Raw genomic sequence first — 6,000 nt, 5'->3', positions numbered from 1 at the left:
ACTCCAGAGAATCTTTCCCACCCAGGGATCAAACCGGGGTCTCCTACATCGCAGGCAGATTCTTTTACCATCTGAGCCACTAGGGAAGCCCCTAATGCCCTTTTGGTTGCAGTTAAGATGCTCAGATCTTTAGTATACATTTGGATGCACTTTGATAAGTATATGCAGTCACAGAACCATCACTTCAGTCAAAATCTAGAACATCTCCCACTCTTAATTTGTGAGTGTGTGGCTGTATTTTTAAAATGAGAATGATTATAGCTCTCTGCTACTACGAATGAAGTCTGCTCTAAAATCCAAAAGGAATAAAATAAAACCAAAGACCTGTGAGCTGGTTCCCTATGGAGCCAAAAGCTGTCTGAAACTGATCCATGTCTAGGGCCTTTTAACAATCTAACAAAAAAAAAAAAACAAGGAACAGATCTTGACCGGCAGGCAGAGGGGATGGCATCATGGCCTCAACATCAGATTAGAAACACAATGATGCCCTGGGACTGGACGCTAAATCCTGGCAGACGATGCAGCCTTTCATCTTTTGAAATGGAGAAATTGAATGAAGCAAGGCCAATTCTGGGCCAGACAGATGAGATTCTTTTTTTTTTTTTTTAAGTTCCTAACTATTCTACATAGACATTTAAACTTCAGTTACCTCAGACCTAGAAACCCTCCTTCTGCCCTTGACATTTCCTCCCTCCGCAAGAATTTCTGTGTAGCAGAAAATCAGTTACCCACCTAGATTTCCAGACCTCAGGACTCTGCCCCTTAGGGGTGCTTCCTTGTATGGCAGGAATCCCGCTGCTTGAAAGGAAATGTACAAACACCCATTCTTAGAAAGGCTGAAGAGAATATTGTACAAGTGCAGCCTAAGGAGTACAAAACGCTCTTTACTTCATTCAGGAATTGCTGCTTGGAGACCTACATACAAAAATCAAGTATGAATGGACTGCAAAGTATAATAAGAAAGAGCTGAATTATGGAAAGTCGTTTCTGCTAGTGTGTTTAAAATGATGATTCCGGGTTACCAAAGGGGAAAGGTTGGTGGGGAGAGGGATTGGGAGTTGGGGATTGACATATGCACCGTGTGTGTGCCAAGTCACTTCAGTCGGGTCCAACTCTTTGCGACCCCATGGACTATAGCCCACCAGGCTCCTCTGTCCATGGGGATTCTCCAGGCAAGAATACTGGAGGGGGTTGCCATGCCCTCCTCCAGGGATCTTCCTGACCCAGGGATCGAACCCAGGTCTCCTGTACTGCCGGCAGATTCTTTACTGTCTGAGCCACCAGGACACTCATATACACTCTACTATATTTAAAATAGATTATCAGTAAGGACCTACTGTAAAGCACAGGAACTCTGCTCAGTATTCTGTAATATCCTAAATGGGAAAAGAATTTGAAAAAGAATAGATACATGTATAACTGAATCACTTTGCTATATACCTGAAACTATACAACATTGTAAATCAACTATAGTCCAATATAAAAGGAATATTAAAAAAAGGAAAAAAAAAAAAGAGGAGTTCTGTCCTGGCAAATTTTACTGTCACCACACATGGTACCAGAGTATTTAACTTCAAATTTCTGGCTCTGTCACATTATTGACACGTGACTTTAAACAAATGACTTATTCTCTGTACTTCTGCCTCCACCTCTATAAAACAAGGGCAGTAATGGCATAATCACAACAAGGGTCAGCCAGCTTTATCCATCCAGGGCTGGATGCTAAGTCCTTTAGGCGTTGTGGGCGGTGTGGTCTCTGTCACAATTGCTCAGCTTTGTCAAAGCAGCCCCAGACAATATGCAAATTAGTGGGCATGGCTACATCTCAATAAAACTTTATTCGTGGACACTGAAATGCGAATCTCAAAATTTTAGGGAGTCAGGAAATATTCTTCATCCTTTGATTTTCTTTGTTTGTTTCAATCACTTAAAAAAATAGAAATAATATTCTTAGTTCTCATTAAAAAAATAGCAGCAGCCAAATATGGCCAAGGGGACCATAGTTGATTAACTCCACAATCAACTCACAGGGTTATTAGAAGATTAACACATATACAACTCTTTGATCATTATCACTACTTCTGTGTTATCATTTGTGACTATTATCTATTGGAATTCAATTAGTGCAATGGACAGTACATTCTGCAGGGATCTGATATCAGTACTGTTTCCCAGAAAGTTGACCTTATGGGCTTCTCCTTTTGAGAAAAAGATATAGAGGTCCCAAGAGAGAAAGTAATCTTAGTGTCTTCCTCCAATATCTAAGAAAGATACAATGAACACTGTCTCCAGATATGGATTCAACATACAGAGAGCACCATTGTATAGATCCCATCATTTGGGGAATGATTTTTTAAAGCCATTGCTGTCCATTTTTGCACATTAAATCCCACAAAGAGATTTATTTACAACATTAAATCATCTCCTTGCTGCCTGGCTACATTTTTAAGTATTGAAATATTCATCACACACTCTAAGAAACTAATGCCAAGTATTTTATGACCTTTTAAAGGATGACTTCTTTAAAAAAAAAATCACCTTCAAATGTGGATGTCAGTTTCCAAGCGGGTCTGATGAAGAGCAGTCCATTGTCAAACACCAAGGAGATAAACATGAGATCACTGCCCAGGGAAAGCACCCCTGGAGATGAGCTGATTTAACAAGAAATGTATGTGATGCACAAAGCTGTGGCCTGGGGCTAGGGAGATGGGATGAGAGGTAGAGAAGAGTTTGGGACAAAATATTTTTCCTTCCTACTAGGAGAAACAGACTTTATCATCTATAGCAATGGTTCTCAAAAGAAAAGGGGGTAACTGGGCCCCTAGGAGACTTTGGCAATATCTGTATACATTCTTGGTTTTCACGACTGAGTTGAGGGTTGGAATGACTAAAGCATCTAAATGGGCAGCGGCCAGGGATGCTGTTGAACATCCTACAAGAGACAGCATAGCTTCCCCAGCCCCCGACCCTGGAAATAATTATCCAGCCCCAGATGGTCAGTAGTGCCAATATTAAGACACTATAGTCTACAGGAATGACCCAGATGATCCCACCTCACATCTGACTTTTTTTTTGGCTTTTACTTTGAATTGGCTATTATAGGCATGTGTCAAAGAACTAAAGATAAACCTGGGAAAGCATCCTTCCCTGTGTATCTATTAAGGATCACAATTTAATTAGAACCCTCGTCCACCCGCTTTCTCAAAGTCATGGTGATGGAAAAATTTCAAGATTGGTGTTAATTTAAATTACACAAATAGTTCAATTACCCTGAAGAAAACTGGTACCAGATCACCAGATTGCTGAGCAACTGATGATAATTCGGTAATTCAATTTACTGAAGAGGTAACGTGACAAAGTTTAAAAGCAAGTCAGCAGTAGCTAGTAGCAAGCCATCTAAGGAAGCCTCTTACTCCTGGGTATCAATTTGGATGGATCCAATCCTATTCCCTGTTCTCCACCAAGACGGATCTGCTCAATTTCCTTAAGTAAATAAGGCCTTTTTAGACCAACACAAGATGAAAGAAGAGCTGAAAATCAACTCCCATCCTTTGACAAAGAACCAAAATACTAAACAGACAAAGAGAACTAGATAAAAAGCTTCTAGATCAATTTATGGAAAGTCAAAGTCTTGCTGATGATCCTTACGGAATTTCAAATTATAAGTACAGTCAGTAGCATTGAATATTTAATACTGTTTTTAACGTTTGTGATATCAGTTTAAAACTTTCTTTCCATAATAAAAATCTATTTAGCTATATTGATAGAGTGCTTTCCAATTCTATTTAAATTCATCTATATTTGTAGAGGGCTTTATAATGTATGACGTACATTCACATATATTATCTTACTTGGGCCGTAAAATAATTCTGAAAAGAAGGGATGGCCGGTATTACCATCCTTCATACACAGATGAAAACAGGTTTTTGTCCAGTGTGTAGGTCCCTTTGGCTTAAGAGAACACTCAGATGAGCATATCGTGTTTCAAAGCTGGATTACGAGGGAGTGTGGCACAGATAACTCTTCCAGTTTTCTAATGCCCAATGAACAACTCCAACACACGTGGCTTAAAGCAGTAAACATCGCATAGCACCTCACAATTTAGAGAGACAGGACTGGGGTGGGGGGGGGGGGCGGGTTGTAGCTAAGCGATTCTGTTCCGTGTGGCACTCAACGGGCTCCCAGGGCTTGCTCTGTGATAATTCAGCTGTTGGCTGGGGATGGAGGATCCAAAGCTGCTTTACTCACCAACCCGAGGGGGCTGACCCACATTTTCTTCATTCAGTTGACAATCAAGGTCTATGGATTCTCACACTTAAGAGCCCACTTCCCTCCACCCTCACAGCCACTCTCCCAGTTCATCCTCTCTCTACTCCATCCTCACTGCCAGTGTAGGTAGTATCCTATCTATACTTCTCTCCTACTTCCCCTGCCCGCTCCCCCCTCCCCGCTCCCCGAAGCCACTTGCTTCCAAACAGTACAGATTGACCGTTCTAAAATCCAACTACAATTATGTCATTTTCCATTTTCACTGGGAGGCACCCAGTTAAGGATAAAATCCACACTCTTTAACGTGATTTACAAATTTTATTCTTGTGTGATTCGATGTGAAGACACCGAATGCCATCCTGCCCCCAAATATTTCTCTCACTGGCACTGCAAACACAACAGGTTCCATTATCTGTTCCTTCCAGTCAAGGCATCTGGAGACTCTGTCAACTGCAAATGGTCTCTAAGAGGAGTAGCCCCAATTAACACCATATCGGCCATTAACTCCTTTATTGGGGTTCATTCATCAACATATCTCTGTGGCTATTCAGTTCTTTGGGAATGAGACACAGGATAGGTAAGTTCTGAAAAAAGCAAGGGTTGTCAAAGTTTGCCTGAAATCATTTCTAAGGCATATCAATTAAAATAACTTACAAATATACATTAAAGTTAAAATAACTTACAAATATACATTAAATAAACTCTATCATCTGGAGATACTGTATTGTGAAATTATCCTGTATGCTATTTTTCTGATGAAGAAATTAGATCATGATCACTATTAGTCAAAAAAATTAATGTTCGAGGAATAGAAGAGTGGCGATAGTCACCTTTGATCCAAAATTTCAAAATTATCTAGGGAATCATTCCACCATCTTCATTTGAAGAGTGCCATTGCTAGCAAAAGTGTGTGTTAGTTGTTCAGTTGTGTCCTACTTTTTGAGACCCTATGGACTATAGCCCACCAGGCTCCTCTGTGCCTGGAATTCTCCAGGCAAGAACACTGGAGTGGGTTGCCATGCCCTCCTCCAGGGGATCTTCCATCGCTAGAGAGTCAATCAAATCCCCCCAACATAAATTCCATGAGATGACTTGCATGCACTGTTCACTTAGAAATTTGCAATATCAATCATTTCTGGAAAGTAGGGACCCATTATGCAAGACTTAAAAAAATTATTTCCATATATAGTTCAACTTCAACACTGTAATAGTATTTATTATTAATAATATGGTATGATCTTTAATAGAATTTAACATTTTAAAAACCCAAGTTCTCTGTCTCCTTCTCAACTTCCATTGATGTTTCACTTTTCCAAGTTTGTGTCCTGGTTCCAAGAAATGGAAACTGTGGTCACAGAGGTCAGAAGACCCATACCCTCACTGTCCCACATGCCTGGGCTACTGGCTCCTCCTGCTTATCTCCTTCATATATCTCCAGGTTTCCTTGCTTTTTTCTGATATACTTGCCACATTTTCCACCATCTCCTTTCCTAGCAGCCTCTTACATATCATCACTCAGCTTTTCAAAGCTCCCGTATGTCACCTGCCTATAAAATCTGAATTCCAGTGATGACAATGGCAATGATGATGAGTTAACAATTTTCCATCACTTTGATGTTATGTTTTCTTGAGTATCTTCCGTGATCCTCACAATACCACCACCATATCTGAGTATTATTGGTATCCCTTTTACAGAACAGGAATCTGAGGCTCAGAGAAGTCATCTTGTGG

This window comes from Dama dama, chromosome 24 (assembly GCF_033118175.1).
Source record: "Dama dama isolate Ldn47 chromosome 24, ASM3311817v1, whole genome shotgun sequence".
In the NCBI taxonomy this organism is placed as follows: domain Eukaryota; kingdom Metazoa; phylum Chordata; class Mammalia; order Artiodactyla; family Cervidae; genus Dama; species Dama dama.
The sequence above is the reverse complement of the archived record's forward strand: the minus strand, read 5'-3'. Positions refer to the sequence as shown.